Genomic DNA, 19,229 nt, shown 5'->3' with positions numbered 1-19,229 from the left:
AGTGGATTGAGCACAGGCCTGCGAACCAGAGGATCGCGGTTCGATTCCCAGTCAGGGCACATTCCTGGGTTGCAGGCCAGTTCCCTGCAGGCCAACTCCCAGCAGGGGATGCGCAAAAGGCAACCATACATTGATGTTTCTCTCCCTCTCCTTCCCTTCTAAAGATAAATAAATAAATAAAATCTTTAAAAAAAAAAGAAAAGTGAGGAATGCATTCTTTGACCACAATAACAAAATTCCCGTGCAACAGTGTGTTTGCCTCCTGTAAAAGAACCAATGCAATTGCTCACAGTCTCTCTCTCTCTCTCCAGGCTTCATATTCCATATTATTAATGAAAATGCTTACAAGTGCCAGCTCCAAATTCTGTCTTAAAAAGTAATGGTTCATTATATTTAAACAAAGAAAGTGAAATTCCAGCAACAGTAATGCTAAAAATGAATCAGTTAAATTTTTTTAGCATTCATAATATATAACATTTCCACAAATTTTTTATTTATTTTCCTTAAGAAGTAAAATGAAGTGAGAATAGTACAGTATGGTGTGGCGACACCAGTAACTGCCAGTTTTTGCCCATCAACAAGTCCCAGTTCCTTCACTGTCTTGAGAGATTTGGCCTTGTTAGTTCTTCAATAGAAGTTACTGACTGCAAGTAAAGTGTTCTCTTTTCTCCTTCTCATATGACTGTGATGGCTGGAGATTTCACCCACAGAGAAGCCTTGTTGGTTAAACAATCCAACACTTCCTGTAGTTTAGGTGATGGAGAAAAAAGAATATTTTGTGGAAGCTGGCTACAAGCTATGCAGTTTTCCTTTCTCTCTTCTTCAAATGTGCATGTGTGCATTGCATTCCACCACTGAATACCAAGCAGTCACTAAGGGGAATATATGCACTGGTGGCTGTTTTAAAAACCTCAGTGGCACACATAGCTGCAACAGCTGCCTTTGAGTTCATTTCCCCACCCTTGAGTGAGTCTAGATGCAACACCTCTAATATTATATTGTGATGCTTTCTCCAGGGACTTTTAGACAATCCACTGAATATGATCAGGATCAATTCTATCTAATGGAATTCCTTCTCCAGCAGGTTGTTCCTTAGGTCAAGCAATATCCTTGCATACTCAGTACAGTGTTCTGGTAGCTTGGGCATAGAAGCGATGGTGCATATGGGAAAATTAACTTGTGGATGATCAAGTTCCAGTGTGCATTCAACACAAGCAGTCATTCTGGGCAGAGTCACTCGGGCATTTCCTTTAATACCTTCTGTCCCCCCATTTATCAAAGGGACAATGGAGCTTGGATCTAATACATTATCTTCATAATTTAAAAGAGATGTCAGCATGCCATTTATCCATCTTCCAGCTATGACAGAATCCAGTTTACATACAGTTATATAAAATTGCAGATAGAAAGTGTCACTAAAATCCTAGATTTTGCTGAAATGTGGAGCTACATTGCAGTTAGGAAGTCTGTCATTTAGAAATTCTACAGCAACTCCAGGTTTTAATTCTTCCAGCATCTTTAGGCCTAAATAAAAACAGCCCATTTAAATGGAATACATCTACTGTGGGTCCATGTCTGTAAAATGAACCTGCCTGAAACCAGACAATGCCAGGTTTTCCAGGAGCTCTCATCCTAAGCCTCCAGCTCCAGTGACTAGAACTTCATATGGTTCTAACAAAAACTGGAGAGACTCACTGCTCAGTTTGAAATCAGTGTGTGCGAAGGGTCCAGATTGCTCAAGGAACTTTTTCACATGGTTCCAGTGACCTTCCCAGTCTCCAATGTCCCCTCACCCAACATCAACAGCCATTTTCTCAGTCAGCAGCTCTCTTTTCCTCCTTTTCTTCTCCGGCTCCTTGCCATCCTACTCTGTGGTTTTTAAATTCTATTTCAATGACACAGCTCTACCCAGATGATATTCTGAAAATTATCAGTACTACCAAAGAGGTGAACATATATTTATTTATATATTTTAATATGTAATAAGATTATAATGCAGCATTTATTATATACTATTTTATATAATACATTAGATGTTATAAAACATACAAATTACATAATATTATATTATATTAATATAAGTAATATATTAACAACCATAGAATTGGGAAAAACTAACAGAGCAAGGGGTGAGTTGCTAATGTTAAAGAAAATTAGATCTCAATAGTTTAAATAGAATTATTTCTCATCTATTAAACCAAAATTAACCTAATCCATGAAGTTAATCTTTATTTTTATTCAGCTAGAATTGCCAGAGGAGCTATGATATTTGTGTCATGTGAGATTAGCAAACATGCCATTGAAAAAAATGATGTGATCCTGACTTCTTGAAGTCCAAATCATGAGTCAAGAGCTTACATTCCATTTAAGCCTTTAACAAATTCAAAGATTTCAGAGGAACTCAGTAAGACTCTCCAAGTGCACAAAGTGTGCACCGTTAGCTCAACCCTTGGTGAGTGTTGTAAAGACTTATAAAGGAGGCAGTTGGTAGGGTCCCTGCCCTTCTACAGCTTACTGTCTTATAGAAAACAACTATCTACTTTCCCATCCCTTATCTCTCACATAGGATGGAAACTGAATCACTAATTTCTATTTACATAGCTTGTGTTGGCTTTAGGTAGACACAAAGAGTCCAAACAAGAAAAGAGCATACTCAGATGGGGAAACTGGGGAAGTTTAGAAAAAGAATTACAGTTGACCCTTGAATAACATGGGGGTTAGTATCTGAGGGAGATTGGTTCCAAGACCCCTACAGACACCAAAATCCATGGATGCTCAAGTTCCTTATATACAATGGAGTAGAACAATGCAACAATCAGCCCCTGCAACTGCAATTGATTGAGTCCCGATGAGAAGCCTGGGGATCTGGAAGACCAGCTACACATTCATTCAAAAATATCCACTTGTAAGTGGACCTGCACCTTTCAAACCTGTGTTTTTCAAAGGTCAATTGTGTTTAGGAACCTTGAGTGGAGTTAAAAGAGACCATCAAGGGATGGTGGAGTGTCCTAGAACAAACAATAGCTGTAAGTTATTACCACACCTAGGCCCAAGAAAACAAGGAGAAGGAGTGGTTTTCAAGAACTGAAGAGAGAACTGTAATTACAAGATGCAGCCATCTTCAGTAAGGCATGAAGCCAGGTTAGTCCCATGTCCTCCAGGACATGTCCTATCAGACACCCCTGACCTCTGCACTCTCCCTTGGGTCTCTGTGGGTGCTTCTTTTTATGTGAACACATTCAGAAGCCAGAAGAGGGCCACAAAAGATTGTTGAGGCAGCCCATGAAGGTCAATCACTGGAAACAGAATGGGATAACATAGAGAGATGATCTCTCAAAGACAAGAATAGTAAAAAGAGCTGCCTAATTGAAAAGCACACAAGTTCACAGAGTAATATATGAGGTCTGTCCTGAGTAAGTCCAGCCATTGTCCAGTAGTATAATGAGAATGGTTGGCGTGACATCGATGTAACCTGGCAGCCAAGCAGAGTGGACTGGAATGTGATGCATGAGCAATGATGGCTTCACTGATTAGTCAGTGGGGGCAGTAGATGCCACTTAGTGAGCACGTGTACTGTGTGGCCAACACATTCAAAATGACTGAGGGAGTAGAGCAAAGAATCTGCATCCAATTTTGCATTAAGCTTGAACATTTCTCTACGAGAACAATTTGAATAATTCAGAATGCCAGTTATTAGCAACTGGTGATTGGCAGCTTCATTACAACAACACCCCTGCTCATGCATCACATCTGTTGAAGTTTTTTGTGAAACATCAAATCACCCAGGTGACTTAGCCTCCTCTACAGCCCAGATTTGGTGCCCTGTGACTTCTGGATTATCCCAAAACTAAAATCACCTTTGAAAGAGGAGAGATTTCAAACCATTGATGAGATTCAGGAAAATACAATGGGGCAGCTGATGATGACTGGGAGAACTGTGTGAGGTCCCAAGGTGTCTACTTTGAAGGGGACTGAGGCATCATTGTCCTATGTACAATGCTTTTTGTTTTTTTGTACCTTCTTCAATAGATGTCTCTATTTTTCATTTTATGTGGCTGGATACCTTCCGGACTGACCTCATATGTGCTGTATTCAGAACTAGATATTTTGGTGAATTGGTTAAGAGTAGCAGTTAATTTAAAGAAGAATATTTTGGTATTTTTCCATTGGCTAAGATCAAGCAGTCAATATTAACATGAGGTTTCAACTTATGTCATAGAATATAAGTGGCAAAATCTAATTTAATAAATATCCTGCCAAGTTGAGATCAATAATTGGCACTTCTGCATGCCAATGAACTTTAAGACATAAATTTAACTTTATAACATTGATCTTGAATAATATCCTGAATAATTTAAAAATCTTAAATGTTACATTGTATTTATAACACTTTTAGCTTTAAGCAGAATATAATCTTCAGTTTTTACACTGTTTTTTCACCCTGGGTGGTGTAGCTCGGTGGACTGAGCATGAGCTGTGAACCAAAAGGATGCTGGTTTGATTCCCAGTCAGGGCGCATGCCTGGGTTGCAGGCCAGGTCCCCATTGGGGGCCACATGAAAAGCAACCAATCACACATGGATGTTTTTCTCCCTCTCTTTCTCCCTCCCTTCTTCTCTTGCTTAAAAAAAGTAAATAAATAAAAATTTAAAAAATAAAATGTTTTTTCATGTATCTTATATACAGCAATTTTGTTTAAAAAAAGACTACACTGATTAACCAGAAAACTCTGCTTCTTGGTTTATTTCTCAAGAATTCATTTCATACCTTTCTGTTCAGTCTTTGGGAATGCATTCTCTTTTAGCTTTGCTTGATTTAATTTGTTCTGGATATTTATTATTACTCAATAATAAAAAGCTACAAAAAGATGTGAAGACTCTGGACCTAGAGAGGGTATGGAACACATGTCCTGAATGCCCCTTTGTGTTTGAAGCTACTGAGGAGCAGATGACTAGAGCAGCATTTGTCCTGACACTGCAGCCTCACCATCAAGCATGATGTCCTGATTCTGGAATCCAAGCTATGATTTGAATTCTATATATTTTATTCAACTTTTAAAGTGGCAACCACAGAACACTTGGGGCCTTATTTGTTAAACAATGAGTCATTCTGGAATTCCTTCCCCTCTTTCCTGAAGTTGATGAACTTTACACATGAAATTTGGCTATACTTGTTGCAAACGAACCAACAATTACAGTAGTAGTATTGCAGTGCATCAGTCTGGTCTCAAAACATGTCTAAAAGTTTTCAGTTCGATGTCAAGCTGAGTGCAGTCTTCACTTGCTAACCACCATCTCAAAGGCCAGACTGAGTGGCAAATGATAGTGTGTGTCCTCCAGATGTTTCAAAGACTATTATAACATAAAAAATTGATAATTATTTGATATATCTAAGCTGTGTTGATAATATCTCTCAAACAGACTTTGGATCAAGAATTTATTTATTAACTTTTACCGCAGAGTGAAGTCTCTAGGTCTTGAAGAAATGGAACATCTTAATTTTAGCTTCTGATTCACAATTCATAAACTAAAAGACACATTTTGTTTTAAATTCCATGGGAACAAGGAGAAACCTTGACTGAGATTTCCCTAAGGGACACTCTCAAGTGAATGGATAAGACCCCCAAAATATGTCTGCATATGATCATTAATATGGCCACAAAGAACACACAATCTACTTTCAGGTAATTTTTAAGTAAAAATCTCAGCATAATTATAATGCATTGTTTTTTTCCATAGTTCCCTTCACAGATACATTTACAGTCCTGGTCCCTGAAGCATACAACAGAAAAGGCAAGCTATACAAAAGTAAAATAGGAAAGAAAGGGGCAACTGTGTCATTATATTTGACTCTGGTCACATTTTAGGAAATTCCCCATAAACTTCCACTATCCTTGGCTCTTCCCCCCAGTTTGTACCTTCAAAGACTAAACCACACATTCCCCTACTGGAACTGAAACTATTTATCCAACTAACAGAAAGAGCAGAGATGAGGCAGAAACCTCCTTCCATACAAGACTCAAACTCCACCAGGATCAGTGCTACATGATCTTCCCCCTCCTCCATCCTGCCATAACACCCCATATAGAGAGGGCTCTCGTATTGTAAAGATGTCATATATATTTTCTCTTCACCCAGAGCTTCCATAAAGAGAGCTCTATTTGTCTCCATGGTGTTTTTGCCATTAACAGTATCAGAACTGCAGAAACACAATGGGAGATGTGTTTTCTGTTAACCTCTTGACTCAGAGATGTCCTAATGCTAAACGTTATTGCACTTTGCATTAGCACAGAACAGTGGGAGTTCTGTGACCAATGTGAAAGGATTGAGAATGGCCACAGAGCCTCTCCTGCGCTCCCCCCTGCAGTTGGTGATGGGCATGAAGCACATAATTTCTGTTTAGAAAAAGCACAAATGAGAAGCAGAAAGGGAGGTGGTGAATGTCACACATACTCTGTGTCTCTCTCCAGCTCAGCACTGAGGTGCTCTCTGCCATAAAGTGACATTTAGTGTTCTAACACACTGTGCACAGATATTCACCTGGGAGAAATTAGTGTACTTTTATTTACTACTTTAGTGATCTGCAAACCATGGAAGGAAAAAGGGCACTAGTATTGACTGGTTTTTTTTTTTTGAGGATTAAAATTTTTTTACTTAATTCTTATTCAAGTACAGTTCTCTGTTTTATATTCACAGCCATGCCTCTCCCCAGTGCTCCCCACCTCCCTCCCATTTCCACCCCCCACCTTAATTATTGCCCATGTGTCCTTTATACTTATTCATGTGAGTCCCTCTCCTTTTCACCCACGATTCTCTCCCCTCTCCTCTCTGGAACCTGTAAGCCTGTTCCATATTTGTCATTGGTCATTTTTTGCTTGCTTGTTTGTTTTGTTGTTTAAATTCCTGTTAAAGGTGAGATCATATGGTATTTGTCTTTCACCACCTGGCTTATTTTGCTCAACATAATGCTCTCCAGTTCCATCCATGATGTGGCAAAAGTTAGGAGCTCCTTCTTCCTTTCTGCAGCATAGAATTCCATTGTGTAAATGTACCATAGCTTTTTGATCCAGTCATTTACCAATGGGCATCTAGGTTGCTTACAACTCTTGGCTATCGTAAATTGTGCTGCTATGAACATCAGGGTGCATAGGTTCTTTTGGATTGGTGCTTCAGAGTTCTTAGGATATACTTCTAATAGTGGAATTGCTGGGTCAAAAGGCACGTTCATTTTTAGTTTTCTTAGAAAAGTCCATACTGTTTCCCATAGTGATTGTACCAATCTGCAATCCCACCAACAGTGAACTAGGGTCTCCTTTTCCCCACAACCTCTCCAGCACTTGTTGTTTGTTTCTTTGTTTATGATAGCCATTCTAACTGGTGTAAAGTGGTATCTCATTGTGGTTTTAATTTGCATCTCTCTGATAGCTAGAGCAGACATAGAACAAACATTTCAAAAATTTATATGGAATCATAAAAGACCCCGAATAGCAGTTGCGATGTTGAGAAAGAAGAACAAAGTAGGAGGGATCACAATACCTGATATCAAACTGTGTTACAAGGCCACTGTAGTCAAAACAGCCTGGTACTGGCATAAAAAAAAGGCACATAGACCAATGGAATAGAACAGAGAGCCCAGAAATAAACCCAAATCTCTACAGTCAATTAATATTTGACAAAGGGGGCAATAACATAAAATGGAGTAAAGATAGCCCCTTCAACAAATGGTGTTGGGAGAACTGGACAGCTACATGCAAAAAAAATGAAACTCGAGCACCAACTTACACCATACACCAAAATTAATTCAAGGTGGATAAAAGACTTAAATATAAGCCATGGAACCATTAAAGCCCTAGAGGAGAACATTGGCAGGAAAATCTCAAGTAAGATTCCACGCAGTAAGATTTTTACTGATACATCCCCTAGAGCAAGGGACATAAAGGAAAGAATAAACAAATGGGATCTCATCAAAATTAAAAGCTTCTGCATGGCTAAGGAAAACAGTATCAAGATAAAAGGAGAAGCAACAGTTTGGGAAAACATATTTGCCAATGATACCTCAGACAAAGGTTTAATCTCCAAAATATACAAAGAACTCACATGACTCCACTCAAAGAAGATGAGTAACCCAACTGAAAAATGGGCAAAGGACTTGAACAGACATTTCTCCAAGGAGGACATACAGAGGATCCAGAGACACATGAAAAGATGCTTGATATCGCTGGTATTGACTGTTTGCTTAGGATACTTTTTCTATTGCCTTACTGTGTCTTTCAGTGTTTATAGCTTATTGTGGAAACCATCATTCCCAAGTGTTTCTTACTACACTGTTCCCATCTCTTTCACCATACAGAAATGGAACTGGGAAATCCCCATCCGTGTTACAGATCATAAGGGTATGGAGGTTTATGTGTAAGTTTCTGGTCACTGTTATCCAAGATTCCTAAACAACAGTCCCAGAATTGCAGAATAGTCTATATTAAAGACACCTCAGAAATTATCCCTTCTGGGATTACATAATTGGATATTGGTGTTCAGAAAGTTTAAATGATTTGGGTATTACAGAACCAGGTTTGGTACCTGCACTCATGCTCCACCCTCCCACCCTACCCCCAACTAAATTCTGTTTACATGAGTTATTCCAGGATGCTTCTGCTGAATGATTGAAAAATTCTTAGGACTATACTCAATGTCACCATGTCACTACTTCTAAAATGCAGATTTCATAGTGCTGCATCTCAAGGTTCTGTACTAGTAAAATGTACCAAGTAATTTTTTAAAAGATAAGCTGTGTGACTACAATTAAAAAAGAAACTTGCTGAACCTCTCTAAAGATGAGAAGCTGTCTCCAAATTTCTTATCCTCAGCTTACATGTCTGGACATCTGGAATTTACAGGCACTTGATGATGTAAAACCTCGCTATCCAGCACCCACAGCATCAGACTTACCTAAGGATTGGGTGAGATGTGAATTTAAGGCCTCATTCAGACCTACTTAATCAGAATCTGCATAGTGACAAGCTTCTCAGGGGATTTACACTACTAAAGTTTGATGAACACTGCTGAAAGGAAGCTTTCAATAGAACTTGGAAGTACAACTGTTAGAGAACTGAGCCATCAAAGACCACCAGAGATATGTTTAACTCAGAACAGAAAAACAAGTGTTTTGGTGGGGTTAGGATTTGGAGAGCAAGAGATAAAGGGAAAATAGTCTAGTGGGATGAGAATATTAATGAGGTAAGAGTGTTACTATATTTTCAGTCAAAGTTTGCAGTAGGTATTTAGAAAATATATACTGGCTGAAATAAGAAAAAGTCAGTTTACTCATTTCTCATTGGGTCTTTTGAAAGCTCAGAGAAGACAAGGAGCCAAAGGCAACTTTGAGAAGGTGAGTGTCCACACAAGAATGTCTTTGGAAGTTAACACGTACCCAGTACAAGATGGGGACTAATTGCACTCTCACTTACTAGTTTGATGTGTAAACCAAGTCACAAAGAATGTGATGTGGAAACAAGGAAGTGCAGACGAGCTGTCTTCAAGAAAGTTTGCAAACTCACTACACTAACTGGCCAGAGCCTCCTTAAATTGTGTCAGCAAAACACTCCCAGATTGATGAAGAAGGTCAAGATCCCAGCAATACATTTCTGTTTTGAAGCTTATCAATAAGCTAGAAAGAGCTGAATCAAATGACCACACTTTGAAAAATTAAAATAATATTTACTGGGCATATACCCTAAGAATCCCAAATCACTAATTCAAAATAACTTAATTACCCTAATGCTCATAGCAGTGCTATTTACAATACCCAAGTGCTGGAAACAGCCTAAGTGCCCATCAGTAAATGAGTGGATCAAAAAACTGTGGTACATTTACATAATGGGATATTACATAACAGAAAGAAAGAAGGAACTATACCTTTTGTGACAGCATGAATGGAAATGCAGAATATTATGCTAAATGAAATAAGCCAGTCAGTGAAAGACAAATACCATATGACCTCACCTATAAGTGGAACCTAATGAACAAAATAAACTAATAAGAAAAATAGAACCAGAGGCATGTTAACATGGAACAGATTGACAGTGACCAGAGGGGAGGGTACAGGGGCATAATAGTGGAAAGAAGGAGAAGGGACTAGTCAAAGAACATGTATGAATGACCCATGGACATGAACAACAGTGTGGGATTGACTGTGGGAGTGGGGGTTTGGCTGGGCTGAGGAGGACAAAGAGGGAAAATTGGAACAACTGTAATAGAATAACAACAGAAATTTAAAAAAGTTAAAAAACAAAAATTTTTTAATGTGAAAAATATTTACATCATCATATATATAGATATCATCATTTCTTGATGATATTTTTTTAAATGTAGCATTCTGCAACACTTTGTTTTCTTTTTTTAAATCCTAGGATTAATTCTCAGAATATACTATGGTTATTTGTATTAATGGTATGTTTGGAATATATGGGACAACATTTTTTAAAATTATTTTTATTGTTGTTCAAGTACAATTGTCTCCATTTCTCCCTGACTATACGCCCCCAGCCCAGCCATCCCAACCTTCCATCCCTGAACCCACCCCCACCTTGATTTTGTCCATGTGTCCTTTACAGTTGTTCCTGAAAACCCTTTCCCCATTTTCCCCATTATCCTTTCCCATCTCCCCTCTGGTTACTGTCAGTTTGTTCTTAATTTCAATGTCTTGGGTTATATTTTGCTTGCTTGTTTGTTTTGTTGATTAGGTTCCACTTATAGGTGAGATCATATGGTATTTGTCTTTCACTGCCTGGTTTATTTTACTTAGCACAATGCTCTCCATTCCATCCATGCGGTTGCAAAGGGTAGGAGTTCTGTTGCCAGATATAAAATTCAGTGAAGACTTTCTATAAGGAAATAGAACAAGTGCTCACTAATGAAGAAAATAAAGAATGATCACTTTGAAGAGCACTTTATCCATCCATTACTGCTAAAACTGACACAAAGATATGTCTAATGTGGCCTCCAACTTCTCTTTCTTTCTTTCTTTCTTTCTTTCTTTCTTTCTTTCTTTCTTTCTTTCTTTCTTTCTTTCTCTCTCTCTCTCTCTCTCTCTCTCTCTCTCTCTCTCTCTTTCTTTTCCTCCTTCCTTCCTTCCTCTCCTTCTCCTTCTTCTTCTTCTTCTTCTCTCTCTCTCTTTCTTGTAGTTTGCAAACTCTTTGTCCTATTATGGATATTTGCTGAAAAACACAGGAGCATGACCCCATAGATACCATAGCCACTGTGAAAGCAAACAGGGCATTATTTAAATTATGGTAGATACAATCTTACTACCAAATTGCCCTTAGGAAAAATGACTGTATTAAACCACTCAAGTTTATGCTCCCCCAAAACAAAACCTTATTGCCTAGTACAGGAAGGTAACTTGAGTAAGAAAAAACTTTATAAATATATAAACAGCACTAAGTAGGTCCTTATATGTCAAGTGGCTACAGATGTTTAATACACAAACTCTTACCCAACACAGATACAGGTAACAGCTACAGTTCATGTCAAACTCATAATAAATGTGACAAAGTAATGACAGTATCTTTTAGAGCAAGGCCACAGGCCCTCCCAAAGGATAAATGAATGGGCTAACAAATGAAGACTGTACAGGAGACTTAAGGTCTTGTCCCCACTTCTGTGAGCAGACTTTCAGAGTGACCTAACCCTGAACCTTCAGCTGTGTTTCCTCATGAAACTGAGGCTAGTTATTCCTAACCTGTTAGCACAGCAACAATCACTGCAACTCACTGTGAGAATATTTGAGCATGGAATCACAATGGTAACAATACTTGGATCTCATTTTTTTAAAGGTAGATTAGAGTGAGCTATAGCTAGAAGCTATAAAATTATTACCTTTATACATATTGTGTATTAAAATGCCAGAAAATAATTAAATAACCTCACTAGGTACCTTATGACCACCTGTCTGTATTTTCTACTAAAACATGTCTGGGCTTGGAGCAACCTCATTCTAGCCAACACTTTTAGATTCTAGTGCTGGTCTGTTGCTAGTGTATTCTGTGGAGATTGTGTGAGTTCTGTCCAAGTCAGGCAAAACACCCATAGTTTGTAACATTGGTTATCACTATGAAATTACTAAGCCTTATATTCTAATATAATCAATCCCTACATTATTATCATTCCAGTCTCTTGGCATTTTTTTCCCACAGAAGTTGGTTGGATCATATCTCATTAACAAGGATATGAGTAGCATTCATACAAAGACCAGTTTAGCTTAAAACCAAAAGTGTGAATTCACAAACATGGCTCTTGATCTTGGGAGCTTCCTAGGTGGAAGGTTTGCAATTATTTGCACTTGATGAAATTCGAGAAAGTGCAATGTGATTGCAGAAAATGGCCCCCATTTTTCATGCCTTCCTCAGTTCACCCCCTTTGCCATGAAACTTTGTAGTGTCTCCCACTTCAGCTCCAGCCTTGGTCATGTGATTTTCCTTTGATCGTGACATATTAGCAAACAAAAGAGGCAGAAACTTACAAAAAGCACAAGACACTTGGCTTGTTTTTGTCCTCCCTCTTCTGCTTTCATCATGAAAATGTGCTAGCAGGAGCTTCTTGGAAGATGTAACACATGTAGCAGAACTGAATTGTCTCTTCATCCAGGTGACCCCATTCTATAGTTTATGGGCAGAATGAATGAGACAGAAAATCTGTCCAGTCTATGTCTCTTAGCGACAGCAAAATATATATTTATTGTTGTATGCCACTGAGGTTTTGTGTTATTATTATGCAGCACTATTATCACAATGGATGACTGATATATTGATTTTCTCAAAGTCTTCCATTTTTGGTAAAACAGAATTCAACCCCAAGAGATAGAACATGAAAATACAGCGTGGGTACAAGAATTAAACAAAAATTAATTCTAAAATACCAGTAAAGTAATTGTACCCAATCTTACCTTTCATTGGCTTCCTTATGGGGAAAAAGGCCCAAAGGAATCATGCTTTGTTCTTGGAATGTTGCTCTGTGCAAGACCCAAGGAAAGCTAGGAGGCTGTACAGTTATCTCCCTTGATGTAATTCTAAACTATACAACCTACTACCTCAACCTGGGAACATGCAGTCACAATGGATGGGAAGCTACTACTTCTTAAGCAATGAAATCGGAAGTTAGTTTTATGAATGTTCTTTGTGCTGTCACCTATTTGGGCCATTCATAAAGGACAACACATCAAGGGGCCTGACATTAGGGAAAATAACACGAGAACCTTGGCTTTAGATTATTGTGCAGACAAAGAAAAGAGGAAGTACTTGGGATTGGTCTTCTTGACATTCTCTGTGCTTGGAAATTATGGTAATTTTAAATAATGGCACTTGTCCTGATCAATGCAATATTTAAACTTGGACAATTGAAAAAGGATTAGAAAAATAAATGTTTCTATTGTGAAACTGAAAAACTCAAGTTTCTAAAAGATTAATTAACAAGAGGAAAGAACTTAAGCCAAAACACAGTGAAAAGATATAGACAAGGTTCTGAGTAAAGTAAGTATAAAGCAATAATAGAAGATATTTTGGATATTCACTCAATGGTATCAATCATATATATTACATAATTCATATATTTATAAAGTGCTCCTCCTTCCAGAGTTGAATGTTCAGCACTTTCCATAAAGTCTGTCCCCAACAGTTTATTTAGCAACATATAAAATGTGGCTGTTATTTTCTTTATAAGGTATGATGGTAAATTCCCTATTTGTTCTACTAACTTTTAATCTGAGCCTTTCCTTGGTGTCCAGCCCCAGTGAGATGCTGGAGTAGCAGACAGGCTCACAAGCTTGGTGACATCCCATCTCCATGCAAACTTGTATGTGGTCAGGTTTGTATTTCCCGTGAGGATTGCTCTGTGGTCTGTGATTGTCATCTTCCTTCATTGCTTCACTTGAGCCTGATCTTGCCTTGTAGAAGCTGTTCACAGAACAGCTGGCCTAGGCATTTACAGACAGAGCAGTCTCTGAGAACACGGGATACTAAAGGGTGATAACACCATGGTGCTTGTTGTGTTGAAAAGACAGATCCAAATGCTGCAGATTTAGCCTTTCTCCACTAAACCTGGAAAAGGACTATTTTCTACCCCTGTGCCCTCACACCACTATCATAGGGTGGGTGGCTTCTTTGAGGAGGTGACCTCTGTTGCATCAATGCTGCCTGGTTTGGAAGAAGCACTGGGAAGTTAATTTCATCAAGCCACCTCTCATTCATCCCTCAAGCCTCAATTCAAATAGTCCTTCCTCTGATAATCTCCCACTTTTGCATACACATGCATAATGTAACCCTAACACCATGGCATTGTTTATATGTCCGTCTCCTTCACTACATACTGAGCTATTTGAAAATAGGGATGAGCAACACACTTTTGCAAATCTAGCACCAGCTCCATGTCTACTACATAACACACAGTAGAGATCTTTAAAAATATGTTTGTGCCCTGGCTGGTGGATTGAGCTTGGGCCTTCGAACCACACGATTGCAGTTTGATTCCCAGTCAGGGCACATGCCTGGGTTGCAGGCCAGTTCCCAGCAGGGGACTCACGAGAGGCAACCATACATTGATATTTCTCTCCTTCTCTCCTTCCCTTCCCATCTAAAGATAAATAAATAAAATCTTTTTAAAAATATGTTTGTGTACTGACTGGTGTGGCTCAATTGGTTGGGTGTCATCCCACAAAGTAAAAGGTTGCCAGTTCAATTCCTGGTCAGGGCACATGCCTGGGTTGTGGGTTTGATCCCAGGTGAGAATGCTAAGAGAGACGACCGATCAATGTTTTTCTCCCACTGATGTTTTTCTCCCTTTCTTTGTCCCTCCCTTACCCTTTCTCTCTCTTAGAGAGAGAGAGAGAGAGAGAGAGAGAGAGAGAGAGAGGGAGGGAGGGAAGGAAGAAGGAGGGAAGGAAGCAGGGAAGGAAGGGAAGGGCAAAGGAAGGAAGTGGGGAAGAAATGTTTGCTGAATGAAAACAAAAATGTATGAATGAATGAAGTGGCAGTACCAACCTAAAGTTAAGGGCCAGGCGATTTTTATTTTTGTGAGGTCCTGTGTTCTTCCACTTACATTGTAACTCCAGTTAGAGTAAAGTGGATTTGGTATTGAGATCCAGAGGAGGGGGAAATGCAGGATGGCTGAACCCAACCTGGCAAGTTCACCTCAAGTCCTGAACTCATGTGGAAATTCAAGAGGTTAACTGTGCTCTGGCTGGTGTGGCTCAGTGGACTGAGCAACAGTCGGTGAACCAAAACGTCACTAGTTCAATTCTCAGTCAGAACACATACCTGGGTTGTGGGCCAGGTCCAAGGTGGGAGATAAGTGCTCAATGTTTCTCTCACACATTGATGTTTCTCTCCCTCTCTTTCCCCCTGCCTTCCCCTCTCTTAAAAATTAATTAAGCACAATATGTTTTTTTAAAAAGTTAACTATGAGTCCTCTGCCTCTAGATACTCACTTATATATAAGATTTTTATATTCAATGGGACATTAAAATAAAATATAATTCATTTTCATTTGAATTTCTTTCATTTTTCTTGTATTGACTATTTCCCTGATTCTGTAAACAGCCTTTAGAATGAGAAATAAGGCAATAGAGGGCAGATGAGAGTTAGCAAAAAAGGATACAACAAAGAGAGGATGAGTTTTGATATGCTAAAATGCTAGTGCATTAGCCTAAACATATAACTTACAGATCTTTCAAATGTCTGCAAACAAAAAGAATAAATCTTTCTCTGTCTATAACTGCTAGTGGTCAAAGATAAAAGGATGTTGGTCTTAGAATACTAATGGTTTTCAATACTCTGCTCTTTCACTTGTGTGAATTTCCTTGTTTATTTACACAGATTTTAGCCTATCACCATGTATTAGTGCAATTATGGCTTATTACACAATTAGTGTAAATATTGTAGTCATGTAATAACAACATGTAATTATGATATGGAATGATGCAACAAATGGGCTCATTGAAAAGAGGAAATAGAAACTAATATAGGGAGCATTTATAGGAGAATTGTAGTTATAATGTTTTTAAGTATAGAAAATCTATTGTACTTCTTAATTTTAAAAGATATATTCCAAAGGTGTTCTAAATGCATGAAAGGGGACTCTCAGTCTATGGAACATTGCAGTTTTAAGTGCTACCAGTATCAGTCCCCCCAGATGAAGAGAAGAACAAACCTCAAATAACACCACAAGTATCTGGAATTACAGAAAGCAGGGACCCCCCATGAGTAAACATACCCTGTATTTGATTAGGTTCTCGGAAGTTGGACAAATGTTATGAAAACATGTGATTCATTAAAACATTTGTAAGAATGTCTGACATGCAATTCTCCAAAGGGGCTCCTGACAAGATAATTAGTTTTTTGAAGTAAGAGTTATGGCTTCAAGATTTATATTGGAAAAATAATATACATTCTATACCTAGATGGTTCCTCTTAATAGTTCTAAATTTCAATGTGTGAAAAAGATTCCAATCTTTAAAAAAAATTAGTGACAGCCTCAGTCTTTAGCCTGATTCATTCAGCAAAGTGCTGAACAAATAGTAAGCATTTACAAAGGTTTGTTGAATTAATGAATGAGTGAATCTTAACAATTTTCAAGCTATATGGATACACCAAAAGAAAAATTCACTCTATTACAAGTCACACTTTATGGAGTATGATGACTATAATAAATCTTTGAAATTTTTGAAGAGTCATTTATACTGACATCTCTGTGAAATTACAGCACCATTATAGGAACAAGAAATTTCAAAAATCTCTAAATTAGAGAAGCTAGGTGACATTTGAGGAGGTTAAACATGATAGTCAGGAAACAGAATCCACAGGACCTAACAAAAACTGAGGAATGATTGAGAAGCACATTAAAAAGTAAGAAATTATATTAACTTGAAATTTAAAGTTAATTCTACTCTACACATGTCATTTTCTCTCAAGGTAGAAAATTCAATTTATCAATTTGGAATACAAACAAGTAAATTCTTTCAAAACTAAATCTCAGCTCCCCTATCTCCCCCAAATTCTGGTGATGAGCAGTGAATTCCTTTATCAAATGAAATTCCTGCAATAAAAATTTTTTCTGTTTAAAAAAATATCTAAACTATTTTTCAGTGCTACAGTATAATCAATGTATTTTTATGGTAATGGTTTAAGAATTTTAATAAAACCAGTTTGTTTTAAGCCCATTCTGTCTACATCTCCGTGCAATTGCGATGACTGAAATATATTTCAGTGTTTTGGTGGGAAACCAGAAAATCTGAAGCTTCCTGTAGAATATTTGGTCCATGCTAAGGGATTCCCAAAGCAATAATTGGTATTTATAGCACCATTCATTCACATGGAAGAAGGGAAAAATACTGAATTTCATCATAATGTAAAATACTTAATACCCTGTTCCTTGTAACAAGTGTCCAGGGCTTTGTGCTTTCCACTGGAACATTTTCTAGCCAGTGAATCAAATGTCTGAGGCCTTTAAGAAACTTTGAAAAAAATGACTGTCTGTGTAATCTTTTTTTCTTTTGGTTTAAAAATGCTCATTAAAAGAAACGGCAGTCACTTACTGGCCATCCTATGGGGCACATGGGCAGCTCAGCCTCTTTTGGATTCGTGAACCTTGTTGGTACCACTGGTAGAACACTCGACAGCAAGTTAAAGAGATGATGAGACGTGATTTTGCCTTTATCAAATGTAAGTGTTTATCAGAGTAGGTACAAGTTTAATTTGCTAGCGGTTTAGTCATTCTTGGTCAACCACATCAAAGAGGCATGTAAAACCAACCAAGTATGTTGCTTGCTTAATGGGTGGATAAAGGCTTTGGGCAAACAATTATACTTGATACACACTAATGGGGACAGTTTTGGGCTTCTGGATGTAACATTCCATCATTCTATGATAAAGCAATGACTTCCTGGCAGGCTGGAAGCTAAAATCTGCAGACAGTCCTCCTCAATGCTATGCAGAACAAACATAAAGCAAATGCATCTTTACAATATCCTCTGGGTGTAGCATTTGCTACATGGGTGTAGAGCTTGATATTCTACCCTTCAAACATATGTGATGTTATCGAGGCCTTCCTAATTCTGACATACAAAATTTAACTTGTATATACTTTATAGAAGAGCTCTAGTTATCTCTGAATGACATGTATCTTAAGAAGAGACAGAATTTAATGAAATAGAGTGTATTTTTATTTCAAACTTTCTGCTGATGTTAATTCAATAACTGTTGTACCTTATATTGACTGTTTTCATTATTAAAAAAAAAAAAAACTTCACATAAATGAACTAAAAGTTAAGGGAATTCCTGGCACTATGTTAGACCAAAAAGGAATGCAAAAGTTTAAATCATTCAAATGGGATCAACTTTTCACCCTGGATCCTGTTTACAGACTTCTCAGGTCACATTGTTGGAATGAGACAGATGTAGCCAGTTTTGCTTTGATCTGTGCTCAGTTCAACTTTCCAATCTTGGAACAATGGTGACATTTAAGAGGCAAAGGAATAAAATAATTTCAATTCCAGTCTTTTAAACATGATGAAGACACTGGCCAAAGATGAAGTTGGGCCTAAACTGGCCATTTCTATTTTATAATTTTTTTCTTACAGTACAGGATATATACAGAAATATAAATAGCAAAGCACATTTATTCCTCTCATTAATTTTATTTTTAAAGATAAGGACTGATTAGAAGGCACTGGGACAACAAAGTGTGAGGAAGAATTGTTACAAAGTATAGTCCAAATCAGAGTGAAAAGGGTCTTGTACACTGTGTGTTTCCAAAAAAAGATTACAACTTTAAAAACAATTAGTCAAACTTGCAGAAAACCAAACAAACCCTTGTTTATGTAGCTATTTTCTCATCACTTGACAAAAGGTTGTCTGAGTCACCTAAATTTCTGCTGCCTCATCTGCAATCTCAGACTCTCAATTTGATAGGGGACATTAGTTATAAGTGATAAGGGAATTGAGGTCAAGTCTATAAATTAATTATTGAAGAACCTCATTCATTTCAGAACAGAAAGTCTCCTTTCTCCATATTGGCCCTCTTCTCATGTCTACCATTATTAAAGGAATCTGGGGGAAGGGAAGGACAGTAATGGACTTTGAAGGGACATTGAATGAGACACAGGCAAGGCCCACGGTCAGTGAGATTGCCTAACAGACACATACCTGTAGACACAAGCTTGTGTGGACTATCACCACAAGTTCGG

The 19,229-nt window shown here is 37.9% G+C and overlaps 1 pseudogene; it reads right to left on the bottom strand.

Annotated features, from left to right (window-relative positions):
• Window positions 1-503: 503 nt before the first annotated feature.
• On the bottom strand, window positions 504-1,859 carry LOC118975228 (NEDD8-activating enzyme E1 catalytic subunit-like; annotated as a pseudogene).
• Between the last annotated feature and the right edge of the window lie 17,370 nt (window positions 1,860-19,229).

This window comes from Sturnira hondurensis, unplaced genomic scaffold, assembly GCF_014824575.4.
Source record: "Sturnira hondurensis isolate 20B ecotype Veracruz unplaced genomic scaffold, ASM1482457v3 Scaffold0020184, whole genome shotgun sequence".
NCBI lineage: Eukaryota > Metazoa > Chordata > Mammalia > Chiroptera > Phyllostomidae > Sturnira > Sturnira hondurensis.
Note: the sequence above shows the minus strand (reverse complement) of the source record. Positions and strands in the feature narration are given on the sequence as shown.